Below are 18212 nucleotides of genomic sequence, written 5' to 3' on the forward strand. Positions count from 1 at the left end.
TGAGAGTAATCTGATGGACTAAGCCAACAAGTTGGGCAGTAGCACTCCCTTCACCAGATTCAAGTGATATGTACATGCTTGGTCCCAAGTAGGCCCTGAAGGCAAAATTAAATTGCAAGAAGTGGTCCATTATGCTTCCCACATCTGTCACACTGCCTTCTCTTTCCTATGCCTGCACCTATGATCTCATGGAACATTCCCTATGACTAATTGATAAAGAAAAAGAGAAGACTCTGACTTGATTTATAGATAGTTCTTTATGATGTACTGGGACCTCCTTCAAAGTGGACAGTTGCAGCACTACAGCCTTTTTCTGGGTCATCCCTGAAGGACAGTAGTGAAAGGAAATCCTCCCAGTGAACAGCTCTGAGCAGTGCAACAGGCTGTTCACTTCTCTTGGAAGGAGAACGAGTCAGGCATGCAAGTACGTACTGATTAATGGCCTGCAGTCAATGATGTGACTGGATGAGGCTTGGAACACAAGTGAACACAAGTGAACACTTGGTGACAAGGAAACTGGGGAAAATCTGTGCAGATAGACTTCTCCTAAAGGGCAAAAAACTGAAGTGGACCACAGCAGAGAAGGATTTTAACCAAATGGGCCGGATCACCCATCCTATGGATAGCAGTCAGGCCCTTTCTTCAACCACTCCTGTCATCACCCAATGGGCTAACGAACAAAGTGACTGTGGTGGCAAAGATGGAGGTTCTGCGTTGGTTCAGCAACATGCACTTTCACTTATCAAAGCCAACTTAACTAGAGCCACACACACTCCATTTGTCAGCAGCAGAGAGCAAGACTGAGTCCCTGATCTGGTACCATTCCCCTGGGTGATCAGCTGACAGGTTGATTACATTTGACTGCTTTCATTGTGGAAGAGGCAGTGTTTTATTCTTCCTGCAATAGATAGTCTAAATATGGATTAGCCTAACCTTCATGCAAGGCTTCTGTCAAAACTTTCATATGTGGACTTAGAGAATGCCTTATCTATCACAATGGTGTTCCACACGACACTGATGCTGATCAAGGAACTCACTTCACAATAAAAGTGTGGCTGTGGATCAATGCCCATGGAATTCACTGGTTCAGATTCTGAAGCAGCTAGTTTGATAGAAAGGTAGAATTACCGTTGGGAGTCTCAGAGCACCCGCTAGGAATAATATATTTTAGGGCTGAGGCAAGGTTCTCTAAAAGGATATACACTCTCTGAATCAGTGCCCAATATGTAGTTTCATTTTTTTTTCAATAGCCAGGATTCATAGCTACAGGTTCAAGGGGTAAAAATAGAGTGGTATTACCTTTAGTAACTCAATGGCAACATTTTTCCTTCTGCTCCCATGACTTTATGCTCTGCTCGCCTAGAGGTCTTGGTTGCAAAGGGAGAACTGGTTGTACCAGAGGACACAACAATATTTCCATTGAACTAGAAGTTAAGATTGTTGCCAGACACTTTGGACTTTTTATACCTTTGAATCAAGAGGCAAAGAAGGGAGTTACTGTGCTGACTGAGGTGATGCACCCTGACTACCAAGGAGGCACTGGACTGCTAAAATACCACGAGGGAGTAGGGAAGAGTATTTCTGGATCACAGGGGATCTAGTAGGGCCACTCTCAGTATTATTATGCCCTGTATGAGAAACCATAATCCACTCCAGATCTTCCTGGATTTCCAGTGACTTAGATTCTTCAGAAATAAAGATTTATAGAACGATGACCAGCTGCAGTGCTTAATGAAGACAAAGGGAGTGCAGAAAAGGTAGTGGAAGAACAGTAACAAATACCACCTGGCACTGTATGACCACTTGTAGAAATGTGAACTATAATTGCCATCAATATTTCTTTCATATTTTTTATAATTATATTTGTATGTGAATAATTTGTATTCTTCCCTTCTTTATTCACTTATTGTTTTGGTTTGAATGTGAGGTGTCCCCTAAAAGCTCATGTGTGAGACAATGGAAGATGATTTAGAGGTGAAATGATTGGATTTGAAGAGGTTTAATTTAATCAGTGTATTAATCCCCTGCTAGGAATTAACTTGGTGGTAACTCTGGGCAGGTGGGGTATGACTGGAGGAGGCGGGTTCCTGGGGGCATGACTTTGGAGTTTATGTTTTGTCCTGGTGAGAATGCTCTCTTTCTGCTTCCTGGTAATGTTCTGAGCTGCGTTCCTCAGACATGATGTTCTGCTTCACCTTGAGCCCCTAAGAATGGAGCCAACCTTCCATGGACTGAGACCTCTAAAACCATGAACCCCAAATTAAATTTTTCCTCCTCCAATTGTTCTTGTCAGGTCTTTTGGTTGCAGCAGCAAAAAGCTAACTAAAATACTTACCACATAAGATATGTAAACTTTATCTCATAGTTTTAAGTATCATTAGCTTTATATTAGAGTTTTAAGTTATAAGGAATTATAATGGTTATTATCTTCCTTTGGAGATAAAGAATAGTTTAAGGAGATGCTAATGGAGGCCATGTTGATAAGGGTGGACTTTTCATGTTTCGATTTTATTGGCCTGTGATGTGTCCAGATATTTGTTTAGAAATTGTTCTGGGTATATATCTGTGAAGGTGTTTCTGGGTGAGACCAACATTTGAATCAGTAGAATTAGTAAACAAATTACTTTCCTCAATTTGTGGACCTCGTTTAATTTGGTGGAGGCTTGAATAGAACAAAAAAGGCAGGTTAAGGAAGAATTCACTCTCTTTTTTCTGACTGTATTCAACCTGGGAGATCAGTCTTCTCCTTCCTTTAGATTCAGTCTTGGATTAGAATTTACATCATTGGTTCTCTTGGTCTCGGGACTTTGAATCTTATACCATCATCTCTCCTGGTTTTCAGCTTTCAGTCTTGGACTGGAACTATACCATTATCTCTCCTGGGACTTCGACTGGCCAACTACAGATCGTGGAATTGCTCAGCCAATTCCTTATCATAGATCTCTTTCTACATATCTCTATCTATGTCTTTCTCTTTACCTTCATAGGTATAGAATGATTTAAGTAGATCTAGATAGATAGATCAATCCTATTGGTTGTATTTCTCTGGAGAACCCAGACAAATACAAGGGAAAGCTTTCCGTACTGTAGAATTCCAATCAATAGAATTTGGCAACACTCCATGAGAGCAGTTTATTCAGAAGAGATTCCTTACAGGATACTAAGGCTGGTGGTTGGAGCTTTAGTACAGAAAATTATATTAACATAATTTTGGAATGTCCCCATTTAAAAAAACATGTTTATCAATCATCAAGAAGGAAAATGGTAACATTGCCGTGGAGAAACTTGGTAGGTACCAATCTAGTGATGAAAGCGAGTAGAACAAGTAGACATTGTACACCTGTCATGTCCTGCATTGAGAAAAATACATCACTTCTGTAGTACTATGACCAAGAAATCATAACCTGAGAGTAGTCCCAAGGAAATATCAGATGGACTCGGGTTGAGAAACACCCTTCAAAATTAAGGGCCTCATTATTTTAAACTGTTGAGACCATGAAAGTCACAGAAAAATTAAGGAACTGTTCTGGCTAAGAACAGATATGACTCTGAAATAGTTATGACTACAAAATGTAACTCATGACCTGCATTAGATGTTGGAACAGGAAGCACTAAGTGACAGAATTGATAGAGTTGTTGAAATTTGATAGGGTCTGCGGATTGGAGAGTCATGTCATGTGACTATCAATTACTTTGGAGGGATACATTTGGTTATCTGGAAGTGTGTTCTTATTTTTGGAAACATACACATTGGAGGATGGAAGCTGGACAAAAGAGTGAACAAATGTGGTTTAATGTTAACAGTCAGAGGACTTGTGTGAGAGATACTTATACTGTTATAATTTTTCTATTAAAATTATTTCAAGATAAATTTTATAGAAATAGATTCTTAAAGTATATATTTCCTATCAATGTTTCCTGATTCATCATCAAGTTAATCTATATCCCTATTTATTTTCATGCATATCTCTTTATTCTACCACTAATCCATTCATACATACCTTTATCCATAGTTTCCATATATCCCTTTCAAGAAAATCCTGAGGTTCAGTAAACCAAAAACAGAAAAAAAGATGCAGCCTAAAGCCTGATCATTTTATGCATATAATATAAAGATACATATGAAAATATGTATAGAGATAGATAGATATGTATACATACAAAATTTCAAAAAGGGCAAAAGGATTTGTCTTTATACATACCTTTCTTTTTAACTTTTAACAATGCCTGAATCTGAACAGAAATGGTAATACTACTGCATCCAATTTTTTATTGTCGATTCATAGCCCAGATTCCTTATACACATCTAGGGAGCTACCAAATCCTGGGGTTGAATTATGACCAAGTATATCTATAAACACAATAAGAAAAAAATTATTCCAGTATGAGAGCATGCCACTGAATCAAGGAATCTAGCTTCAAAAAGCAAGAAGCACAAATATGGGAAAATATCACATTCTTCTCAGATGCCCCTAAGTCTAACACTGGTGATGTCCAGTGGCATTTGCCACGACCACAAAAAATGTTTCTTCCTTCCAGAAATGCACATTCATTTGATCCTTATGAAACTGCAACTCTCCAATCCAAATCAGAACCCAGACCGTGGGCTTAGGAGACTGTTTTGATAACAACCAAAAAATTCAGAATGTTTTACAGACACCATACTGGGAAGGATCCAGTAAAGGAAATAACTTTACTCAACAGAAAGTCCTCCAGGAGGACCCGTATTATGATTTAGTCAATATCAATCAAGAAGGTGGGTGGTAACAAGTAAGGTTCTTTCCCCAGAAGCCCATTGTGCACAGAGATAAAGAAAATAGTTAAAATAGATTAGAAGCTAGAGAAATTCACAATTATATTCTGTCACTGGATCATATTCTATCTAAGGTTGCACCAAATATTTTTAATTCCTAGTCCTTAAAAAAGTAAGAAAGTAAAAGAAGAAAAGAGACATTGGCACAGAATATAAAGCATTCTTTCTCTAAGCAAATGGTGCACATTTTCTTCATATTTTCTCTAACATTTTTACAATTGGGAAAACACCCCAGCAGGCTAACAAATATTTATGTATAGTCTAACCTCTTCGAGTGTTTTCCTATGACTTGCTTTGCCTGATGCTTCTTAGCACATGATGAGTTGGTGATGGCTATTTGATCACAAGTTATGAGTCATGACAAGAAAAAAATGGATTCATTCCTTCTAATCCAAAACTAAGTACCAAATCTTACTGGTGGTTTAGAGTCAAATGGAGTCTTATTTCTAAAATTCTTATACCATGTTGCTGTAAGACAAAACAAAATGGTTAACAAAGAAGATTCAGAAAATAAAAGCACTATATCTATAACCTTTTAGTGTATTAACTGATAAGTATAGCCACACGGGATGTTGCTTTAGGGCAACTGAGTAGTTTTCTTCATATGATACATTTCACTCAGTAAGGAACTACTTTGTCAATTGGACTGGTCACAGGGAACAGAGTGTCAGAATTTCAGTGTCAGAAGCAGTATCTCCTACAAGAGTTACCACATCAGGTGGCAAGACACTTACATGTCAGCCTGGTTCATCTAAAGGCATTCTAAAATTGGCAGCTGCCTACATTTTGTGCATAGGGCAATTCTGAGACATTATTATAAAAATTATTGAAAAACTATAAATAGAATGTCAGGGGGAAAAGATAAGAAATAAAAGCAAATGCTGATAATGCTTTTAAGTCATCCTCAATGATTCAATGATTGATGGAAGTTTCTAGTTTTTATTGGACTTTGGTCAGCAAACATTGTTCTTGTTTATCTATCTTGGTTATGGTGAGAGAAACTCTCGTTCTTGCCGAGAGAAATATGGATCATCAAGAAGATTGATAATAGTAATCATGACGTGGCCACAGTTGAGATAAATGTCAAACTACAATATCAGGCAGATAAATGGGAACACATTGCTAGTCACCCCCTGCACCATCTTTCCAGAAAGACGAGGAATTTAAGAAAATGTGATCTTAGAGAAGCTTATTATTCTATGGCCCAGGGAAAGATCGTAAAAGTTTAGTTGGAGAATCCCATTCAGCTGGCTTAAACTAGCTTCACTTCCCCGTGGTCACACCAGCCACCTGTGACAAGGCCCCCTAATGATACAGAGTTGACGCATTTATAAAAGTTCTTCAGGGCAACTGAGGTCCACATGAATTTTTTCTTGTAAATTACAGACCAAAGTTCTGGGAGTAAAAAATCAAGGGCTTTCCCTTTCGCATTCCTCTATTTGTCTTCAGAGTCTCAACATCGTTAAAAACATTAATTTTTCAGTTTCTAATTATATAGGGTTCTTGGCAGAGTTATAGGCAGTTTCTGTCCTTATGTAGTTTCAAATCCAAGATGCAAAACAATATAAATTGAGAACACCAGTCACATGAACAAAACAAAGCACATCCACCAGCCCTCTGAAGTTGTTCCCCATGAAGGACAAGAATTTATACTTCTTAAAGGGTATGTAGCTTTAAATAGAGAATATTGAGTTTTGGCACGGCAAAGGAGGAGAGAGTAGGAAGGGTAAGTCAGGGGAGCATTTTAGGTGGGCAAACGAAAACACTGATGAGAAAGTCTAGGCCCTGGTGAGTAGAGTCACTGGAGCAGAGCAGGGGCTTCTTGTAAGATTTTAGAAAAAGACAAGCCCAAAGAAGGGTTCTAGAGGTCACTGAACACCAGTTTAAGAGTTTGAACTTCATCCTTTGCTGATGAGTGTCACCAGAAGAGACATTTCAGCAACAATTGAGGGGAACCACATGTCGTGTGGATTTACCAAGGTTGATGTTAGAGTAATGACCGGGCACCACCTTTTTATGTGATAAAAATAGCACCAACTCTCCCAATAGTCACAGAATTCTGTTCTGTTTTTCACAACTGGATATTGATAGAGTTGCCACTTGTGGCAAGGCTTCTTGGGCATGCTGTTTGAGCCCTCAAGTTGGTAATCTCTGAGCAGACATTCCAGACACTTAGAGGAAAACCAAAGCAGTCATAAATAGCATCAACTCAATTTGCATAGCACCTTTCCTCCAAAATACTTCAAGTGCTAAAGAGAGCCTGGCTCTTCACAACAGGGCCAAGCCAAAACTCACTAAACAGGCTGCTTGCTTAAGAGGGATAAAATCCTTGAACAAATGCATCTGTAAACTTCCTACCTCTCTCTTTATGGCTTGCACAGGGTAAAGCCCCAGATCCAGAAAGTGCCTTAGGCAGAATATCTCCAGCTACGTGTGGAAGCAGAAGAGCTGCCTGTGACAAGTTCTGTCCTTGCAGCCTCTACAGCAGTTCTGTAACTGGGAATATGTCCCATTAATTCTTGGCAGGCATATCTGACCCAAAGAAGTGAACTCCTATCTTTTTAAAAAGTGTTATTATAAATTGACAATTTGAAATTGTAATGTACTTATGGGGCACAAAGTGATATGATTTATGAATACAATATAATATTATCAAATCAAGTTGATTAACATATCCACCATTTCAGATCCTTTCCTTGTGGTGAGAACACTTACAATTTATTCCCTTGGTAATTTTAAAACATGCAATACGTTATCATTGACTATATTCACTATGCTGTGCGAGAGACTTCAAAAATCCTTCTTCCTCCTGTCCGAGGTTTTGGGTCCTTTGTCTCTTTTCCACTTCCTTCACCCACCATTCCTACTTTCTGCTTTTAAAGAGTTCAGTTGTTTTATATTGAACATATAAGGTAGATTAGTCAACATTTATCATTCTGGGCCTGGCTCATTTTACTCAGAATATTGTTTTTCAATTTCATCCTTGATGTCACAAATGACAGCATTTTCTTTTTTGCACTAACTGGTACTCCATTGTGTGTGTATACCACATGTTCTTTATCTGTTCATCTGCTGATAGATACTTAAGTTAATTCCCTAATTTATTTTTATTTATTTTTATTTATTTATTTATTTTGTGGTGCTGGGGATCGAACCCAGGGCCTTGTGCTTGTGAGGCAAGCACTCTACCAGCTGAGCTATATCCCCAGCCCTAATTCCTTAATTTAAATAATGCTGTGGTAAACATGGGAGTCTAAACATCTCTCTGACATACCAATTTCAAATTATTCAGATAAATGTCCAGAAATGGGATGCTGGATCATACAGAAGTTTTGGTTTTAGTTTTTTAAGGAACTTCCGTACTATTTTCCATAGTGCCTATACTAGTTTACATTCCCAACAATAGTATACTAAGAGTTCTTTTTTTCCCCACATTCTCACCAGCACCCGTCAACTTTCATCTTTTTGATTGTATATGGTCATGGACAGATTATTGCTACAAAGAAAAATATTGAAGGTGTCATAGTGAGATCACAGATGTAAATGAGAACACTATTATTTGACATTAGAAGAAAAGTGAGTTGGTTATGAAGTGACAGATCACTTGGCTGAAATGTTCTGCTCCTGGGAGAAAAGCAGAACTTTTAAGTGATGAAGTTGGATATATAAATGGGAGATTTTCAATGACTACGTAGAAGATACAGTGTTTTTTCTCCTTGCTGACTACAGCAAGTGTTTTAGTCAGATGTTTTGCCACTGTGACCAAAAGACTTGACGAGAACAATTTTAGAGGAGGAGAAGTTTATTTGGCTGTCACAGTTTCAGAGGTCTCAGTACATAGAGAGCTGACTCCATTACTCTAGGCCTGAGGTGAGGCGGAACATCATGGTGGCAGGGGATGGAGGAGGAGAGCAACTCAGGACATGGCACTTGAGAGGCAGGGAGAGAGAACTCTGCTCATCAGGGATAAATTATAGACCTCAAAAGCACATCCTTCAGCCACACCCTATCTGCCTACAACTATCTCTCAGTTAATCCTTATCCATGATTAGAACTCTCATAATCTAATCATTTCACTTCTTTTTTCTTTAGCTTTTTTATTTTGTTTTTATTATTTGAATTGTTTATTGTTTGTTTTATTTAGTTATACTTGACAGCAGAATGCATTTTGATTCATTGTACATAAATGGAGTACAACTTTCCATTTCTCTGGTTCTACATGGTGTAGAACACATTACACCACTCCTGTAATCATACATGTATACAAGGTAATTATGTTTGTCTCATCCCACCATCTTTCCTTCCCCCCTACTCCCATCATTTCCCTCTATACAATCCAACATTCCTCCATTCTTCCCTTACTCCCTCCCCCCTGTTATGTATCTGTACCCATTTATCAGAGAAAACATTTGACCTTTGGTTTTGTGGGATTGGCTTATTTTACTTAGCATGATATTCTCCAACTCCATCCATTTACCTGCAAATGCCATAAATTTATTCTTCTTCATGGCTGAGTAATATTCCATTGTATATATATACCACAGTTTCTTCATCCATTCATCAATTGAAGGGCATCTAGGTTGGTTCCACAATCTAGCTATTGTGAATTGAGCTGCTGTAAACATTGATGTGACTGTGTCACTGTAGTATGCTGATTTTAAGTCCTTTGGGTATAGGCCAAGAAGAGGAATAGCTGGGTCAAATGGTGGTTCCATTCCAAGTTTTCTGAGAAATCTCCATACTGTTTTCCAGAATGACTGCACCAATTTGCAGTCCCACAGCAATGTATAGTGTACCTTTTTACCCACATCCTCACCAACACCTGTTGTTGCTTGTATTCTTGAAAACATTCATTCTAATTGAGGTGAAATGAAATCTTAGGGTAGTTTTGATTTGCATGTTGAACATTTTTTTTCATATATTTGTTGATTGATTGTACATCTTCTGTGAAGTGTCTGCCCATTTCCTTAGCCCATTTATTAATTGGGTTATTTGTACTTTGGGTGTTAAGTTTTTTGAGTTATTTATGAATTCTAGAGATTAGTGCTCTCTCTGAAGTGTGTGTGGTAAAGATTTTCTCACACTTTGTAGGCTCTCTCTTCACATTATTGATTGTTTCCTTTGTTGAGAAAAAGCTTTTTAGTTTGAATCTATCCCATTTACTGATTCTTGATTTTATTTCTTGCACTTTGGGAGTCATATTAAGGAAGTCTGATCCTAAACCAACATGATGAAGATTTGGGCCTAATTTTTTTTTCTCCTTGGTGCAGGATCTCTGGTCTAATTCCTAAGTCCTTGATCCATTTTGAATTGAGTTTTGTGCACAGTGAGAGATATAGCCATATTTTGCTGCATATGGATTTCCACCTTTTCCAGCACCAATTATTGAAGAGGCTATCTTTTCTCCATTGTATATTTCTGGCACCTTTGCCTAGTATGAGATAACTGTATTTATGTGTGTCTTCTATTTTGTACCATTGGTCTACCTGTCAATTTTGGTGCCAATACCATACTGTTTTTGTTACTATTGCTCTGTAGTATATTTGAAGGTCTGGTATTGTGATACCACCTGCTTTGCTCTTCCTGCTAAGGATTGCTTTGTCTATTCTGGGTCTCTTATTCTTCCAAATGAATTTCATAAATAATCTTTCTATTTTTATGAGGTACATCACTGGGATTTTAATTGGAATTGCATTGAATCTGTATAGTGCTTTTGGTAGTATGACCAGTTTGACAATATTAATTCTGCCTATCCAAGAACATGGGAGATATTTCCATCTTCGAAGGTTTTCTTTAATTTCTCTGGTTGTTCTTGCATTCTCATACATGAGCTTTTGGGGGACACCACATATTCAAATCATAAAAGCAAGTTATGAGAGGAAAGAGATGAAATGAAAAAGAACCACTAAGGAAAAAGGAATCAGCACTTGCTGATTCAGAAAATTCTCAGCCTACCCAGGTAACATTCTGTGGAAACAAGGCACAGGTATGACTGAACAAATATTTGCTAGAGAGATTAAGTAGGTGTGTAATTTATGAATGTGATCATTGTCTCAGCAGGAGCCAAAACTGTAAATGTGGTTAATCAAGAAGGACTTGTGAAGAACCTAAGTATCCAATGGTGTTATTCATGGGAGACCAAGGTTTTTATGAGTTTTATATCAGAAGAAACACAGTTTGAACTGGTAGGTAGAGAAGTGAGAGACAATGAAGAAGAAATGACTTCCAGGGCAGAACTACAGATGCAGAAGCCAGAGAGGGTGGAAACTTGGCTCCAGAGGTTGGACCAATGGAGACATCTTGGGCCTGGAAACTGGGGCCAAAAAAGCACTTGGGTCAGGGCCGCTGATGTTGTAGAGTGCCACCCAGGTAACCCTGTGAGCTGAGAGAGCAAAGATACTGCCATTGATAACATACGATGCTACACGACAGAGCATCAAACCAAGGGGTATTACACTTAGGCTTTTTAGAACTAATGGGATTTTCTTAATTGGGTCTCATGTTTGATTTAAACCGTCGGCCCCTTTTATCATTCCAATTTCTCCCATTGATTAGGACAGTACAACTGTCCATCCTATGCCTGCCCAAGTGTCTTGGAAGCTAATCACTTGTTTTCTAGGTCTTACAGGTCTATACATAGAATTTTTGCCAGAGGACAGGGTACATCCAAAGTCTCATCTTTATTTGATTTAGATGGCATTAAAGATGAAGCTCTGGACTCAGAGTTGAAGCTTGGATGAGTTAAGACTTTTGGCGGATGACAGGATTTGGCGAATGTATTTTGTATGTGAGAGGAGCATGAATTTTGGGGAACCAGAGTGAACTGTAGTGTTTAAACTGTTGCCTTCCAAATTCATATGCTAAAGTCCTAACTCCCAACACCTCAAAATATGATTTTATTTGGTGGTAGGGTCCTTGCAGATGTAATGATTTAATAACACAAGGTCATACTGAAGTTATGTGGATTACTAATACAATATGACTGTTGAAGAGATACACTTACACACAGGGTGAATGCAATACAAATACTAGAGTTTTGCTGCCACAAGCCAAGGAACTACCAGAAGCTGAGAGGGAAGTACTGAACAGATTCTTTCCTGGCAGCATCACAGGGAATAAGACCCTGATGACACCTTAATTTCAGACCTCTGGCCTCCAAAACTGTGAGATGATAAATTTCTATTTTTCTACACCACTACATTTGTGGTACTTTGTTACAGCATCGCTAGGAAACTAATACACTAGTGCAACTTATTAAGAAGTATTATCTACACATCCATGAAGCTCAGCAAACTCCAAGTGGGATAAAATTAAAAAGAGTCCAGCCGGACACATCATAATCAAACTGTCAAAAGACAATGACAAGGCTCATATTCGGTACCTAGAGAGAAAAAAATGTGGAAAAGAGGTAGGGAATCCAAGAAAATAGAAGGGAGACCAATAGAATAGAAAAAGATGAACAGGGATAGGAGGAGAGAAAAGAAAATGGAAGTACCAGGGGATGAAATTGACCAAATTATATTGTTAATTTTGTGCATGCAACAAAGACTCCCACTAATATGTATGATTAAAATGCAACAATAAAGTGTTTTAAAAATAAAAATACATATTCAAAATGCTTTTGCTATACAAGGGAAGCTATGCCCAATTGAATATCTATTTTTGTAAATAAAGTTCTTCGAAACCCAAACACATGCAAAAAGACAATAGCAAGGAGAGAACCATAAAGCAAATTAGAAGAGATTTACCATGTAAAAGATTAACAAGATATTCTACATAATGGTAACAGTTTGCATAATAAAAACACTATACTTAACAGATACGTAATAAGATTAACAGTCAATTTCTCTTTGCAAACAATGGAGACCAGAGGACACTAGGATAACATATTCAATGTGCTGAAAAACAAACAATACAGTCTTACATCCAGCAAAATGATTTTCCAAAAATGAAAGCAAAATACAAAGAAAATTCAATTATATCATACTTACTTTTTAGAAATACTCCTGTAGAAAGTTTCTCAAGCTAAAGATACATGATCCCAACTGAAACAAAGAATTCTGGTAAAGGCAATCATGTACTCATGAAAGAAAGCATAAATGCATAATTTTACCTTTGCTATGTTTTGATTGTGATTTGTTTCCAGCAAAACTCATGTTGAGGTGAAATTCCTCAGTGCAGCAGTATTGGAAGGTGGGTCTGGTGGGAGGCACTGAGTTCTAGGATGGAGTCTTCAATAGCTCAATCCCATCTTGAGAGGGACTGAAGGACTGGATTAGTTATTGTGACAGCAGGTTGCTATGAAGTGGGCCAGCTTCCTCTTTCCTTCTCTCTTCTGCCTGGGCTCACTCACTACTATTGCATGCATTACTGTCATGTGATGTCATCTGCATAAGACCACTCCCAGATGTGATCACCTGATCCTGAACTTCCCTACCTCTAGGACTATGAGACAAATAAACCTTTATCTTAATAGATCACCCACTCTCAGGTATTTTGTTATAGTACCAGAGTAAGATGCTTCCTTTCTTTTAACTAATTAAAGAAAACAATTTTATAAACCCTTATGTGTTGTCAAAGATTGCATTTTATGTAATAATAGCACAAAGGAGGTATATGGGTAGCTTGCATTCTATTTTTTCCATTACTATTATATACACTGCAGTTTTCTTGTGGCTGCTATTTACATGATGTATCTTTTTACATCTTTTTCTTCAACCTATTTTTATCTTTAACCTAAAGTGTATTTCCTGTAGACAGCATATAATCGGATTTCGGGATACCAGATAAATGACACCAGATAGTAATTTAAGTCCTTAAGAACAAATAAGGAGAATTAAAAATGTTAAGTAAAAAGGTGAACACAAACTTTTTCTTTCTTAGCTTTTCTAGTAGACACATAAGAAGAATGTATTAGAATGCCAGTAACATATATTGGTATAATATGCATAATAATAATGCACTGAAAGAGGAAGAAGGATTATGGCTATGCAGAAGCAATGGTTCTTTATCACACTGGAATTAAATAGTATAAATTTTAAAGTAGATTCTGGTAAGATGCATATGATAAACACTAGCAAAAAGACCTAGTGGCTCAGGAGGCTGAGTCAAAATCACAAGTTCAAAACCAGCCTCAGCAACTTAGTAAGGTCCTACGCAACTGCTTAGTGAGACCCTGCCTCAAAAACAACAATAACAACAACAACAACAAAAAACCCGCGGGGGGTCATTTGGGGATGTGGTTCAGTGGTTAAGTGCCCCTGGATTAAATCCTTGGTAACAGCAACAAAAAAGCAAAAAAGATATTTAAAGGAATTAAAATGTTACACTAGAAATATTTAGTTAATTCAAGAAAAGTAGTAAAGAAGGGGGAGAGGAACAAAAAAGAAATTAGACATGTTGGTAAAAAGTAAAGTATCAGGGTATCAGGGCCCAGTGTGGTGACACACATCTATAATCCCAGCAATTCCAGATGAGTCAGGAATATTGCAAGTTCAAGAGCAGTGTCAGCAACTTAGGGAGGCCCTAAGCAAATAGCAAGACCCTGCCTCAAAATAAAAATTTTAAAAGGCTGGTGATACATAGCTCTGTGGTAAAGTAGGTTTAAATTCCAGTACCCAAAAGCAAAACAAAACAACTAAAAGTAAAGTATCAGAAATAAATGAAAGTACATCAATGATGACATTAAATATGAACATGGGAATTGCTTCAGTAACAAACAAAATCTAATTATATATTGTCTACTGGAAATGCACTTTTTAGGTCAAAGATAAAAAAATAGGTTGAAGAAAAAAGATGTAAAAAGATACATCATGTAAATAGCAACCACAAAAAAGCTGCAGTTTATATAGTAGTAATGGGAAAAAATTGAATATAAAACAAAAAGAAAATTACTGGAGAAGAGAACATTGCATTCTATAGTGATAAAATGGGTCAACCAGGAATAGATGATAATTATAAACATAACATATGTGCACTGATATGTACCATTTACACACAGCAGAGCCCTAAAATCCATGAAGGAAAAGCAAAATTGAAGGAAGGAGAAAAGTTCATTGATAATAGTTGAATATCTTAATATCCTACTTTTAATAATAGATAGACAAACCAGAAGGAATGAGCAACAAGAAAGTAGAAGACCTGACCAACAGTAATATCAACTAGATAAAACAAACATGTATAGGATATTCTACCCAGCAACGCAGAATAAGCACTCTTCTTAAGAGCACATGGAACATTCTCCAGGACCGATCATACGCTAACCCATGAAGTAAGCTTCAATTTATTTAAAAGGATTAAAATAACTGAAATCATACAAAGTATTGTCTCCAATCAAAAAGGATGAAATTGAGAAAGGGTAACAGAAAGAAATATGAGAAATTTACAATATGTGGAAATTAAACATACTCCTAATTAACTAATGGACCAAAGAAGAAATCACAATGAAAATTTAAAAATACTTAGAGATAAAGGAAAATGAAGATATATATGTATATCTTTGGTGTAAATGTCATATATACCAAAACCCAAAATGCAGCTAAACTATGTTTATAGGGATGATTTTATCAAGAAATGCCTAAATTTAGAAGACCTAAATAATATAATCTTCTGCCTGAGGTACTGGAAAAAGGAGATCAAACTAAACTCAAACAAACAGAAGGAAGAAAATAATAAAGATTAGAATGAAAATAAATGAAATACTTAATGCAAAAATAATAGAGAAATACGAACAAAATCAAAAGCTGGTTCTTTGAAAAGATAAACAAAATGTTTTAGTCAGCTTTTTCAGTGCTGTAACTAAAAGGACCCAACCAGAACAACTGTAAAGGAGGAAAAGTTTAGTTAGGGGCTCACCATTTCCAAGGTCTCAATTCATAGACAGCAGACTCCATTCCTCAGGGCTCAAGGTGAGGCAGGACATCATGGTGGAAGAGTGTGGCAGAGGGAAGCAGCTCACATGGTGATCAGGAAGCAGAGAGAGACTCCATTTTCCAGATAAAAAATATACCCCATAGCCACGCCCCCAATGAGCCACTTCCTCCAGTCACACCCCACCTGCCTCAGTTACCACTCAGTTACTCCCAACAGAGATTAATTCACTGGGTAGGTTGTGGCTATACCCCGATCATTTCTCCCCCAAACCTTCTTGCATTGTCTCACATGTGAGTTTTGGGGGACACCACATCTAAGCCATAACACAAAAATAGACAAATCTTTAGTTAAATTAAATAAGAAATGAGGGAAGACTCAAGTAATAAAATCAGGTGCTAGGACATTACTATCACAATATAGCAATAACAGGATTATCAGGAAATAAATACTATGAATAATTGCATGATGATAAATTAAATAACAAGGGAAATGAAAATTCCTAGAAAGACATAAACTTCTGTGACACCAGAAGAAAAAGAAAATTCTAGTTAAGCCTATAACCAAACAAGAGAGAGAATTAGTATTATTAAAAAACAAAACAAAACAAAAATAACTATCACAGGGGGAAGAAAAGGTCAGGGGTAGACAGCTTCATTTGTGTTAGTGAGTTTTTTGTCACTGTGACCAAAATACCTGATGATGACAATTTAGAGGAAGAAAACTTCATTTGGGCTCATGGTTTCAGGGGTTCTGTTCATGGTTAGCCAGCTCCACTGCTCTGATCCTAAGGTGAGGCAGAACATCTTGGTGGAAGGGCCTGGTGGAAGAAAGGTACTCAGCTCATGGCAGCTAGGAAACAGAGAAAGTGGGAGCTAGGGATAAAATATAATCCCCAAGGAAACATCCCAGTGACCTGCTTCCTCCATCCATGCTCCAACTGCCAAGTTACCACCCATTAATCCTTTCAAAATATTAATTCATTAAATAGATTAATCCACTGAAGTGGTTACAGCACTCACAAGCTGATTATTTCACCTCCAAATATTCCTGCATTGTTTATCACATGAGCTTTTGGGGGGACACCTCATATACAAGCCATAAGAATTGGTGAATTTCACCAATATTTAAAATACAATTAAATGGGGCCTGGTGGCATATGCTTTTAATCCCAGCAACTTGGGAGGCTGAGGCAGGAGGATCGCAGGTTTGAAGCCAGCCTCAGTAACAAAGTGAAGCTTTAAGCAACTAGTGAGACCCTGCTCAAAATGAAAAATAAGAAGGACTGAAGATGTGAAGATGTAGCTCAGTGGTTAAGCACCCTTGGGTCAATCCCTAGTACCAAATAAAATAAAATGAAAATATAATTTAAGTAATAACATGTTTTTTCACAAATTTTTCTAAAAATTAAAAAAGGAAGAGCATTTTTGAATTCATTCTATGAGACCATTATTACCCAGATACTAAATCTACTCAAAAGACATCACAAGATGAAAAAATTCTGATCAATATTGCTTTTGAATACAAATGCAAAAATTCTAAACAAAATACTAGCAAACCAAATCCAGTAATCTATGATCCTTTTTCTTTTTTTCTTTTTTTTTTTTTTTGTGCAGTGCTAGGGATTGAACCCAGGGCCTTGTGCTTGCAAGACAAGCACTCTACCAACTGAGCTATATCCCCAGCCCAGCGATCTATGAAAAAGTTTCTACACTAGGACTAAGTAGAATTTTTTCCAGAAATGAGAAGCCCACTAAACATTCAAAAATTGATGAATATAATATATCATATTAGTAGAATAAAGGACAACAAATGCAGAATCATCTCAAAACAACATGAAAAAAAGGCATTTAATTAAATTCACTATTCCTTCAGGATAAAACATGCAATGAACAGAAATATAAGGAAATTTCTTTATTGTGAAGAAGGGCACCTATGAAAAATGATGCTCTTAAATAAAAATGAAGATATATACCAAAGCAGATGACTGTGAAGAACGATTCTGAGTATACAAATAAATTTTAGTGAGTAGGCAAATTCACAAATATGAAATCCACAAATAATGAAGATCAACTGCAAAGTTTTTATTGTCTCTTTTTAAAACCATCATTGTTTACCTTGTTACTTTTCCTCTCCTTGCAATAGGTGGACTGCATTTCCAGCTTTCCTTGGAGATAGGTATGGGTTTTTTTTTGCCAACAGAATGGACTCTCTTTTCAGACTTGGCCTGTAAAGCCCTCCAACCTAAGAGTCTCTACTTGGATGGAGACAACCCACATAATAATCTTGGGAATCCTAGGTTGAATTTGCCAGAGTCATAGAATGGGAGAAACAATAGAAAGGAAATTAGGAAACCGTTATCTCTGAATCTCCATTTGAAAGTGAACTGGCCAACATGAGAAAGAAACATATTTTCTGTCAAATCATTAAGTTTTGGAGATTCATTTGTAGCAACTAGAGTTACTGTAAGTACACAGACCAATTATTTTAGTTAGTATAAGAAACCTTCTATTATATTTTGTATTTGTCT

Source organism: Sciurus carolinensis, chromosome 6 (assembly GCF_902686445.1).
Source record: "Sciurus carolinensis chromosome 6, mSciCar1.2, whole genome shotgun sequence".
NCBI classification, from domain to species: domain Eukaryota; kingdom Metazoa; phylum Chordata; class Mammalia; order Rodentia; family Sciuridae; genus Sciurus; species Sciurus carolinensis.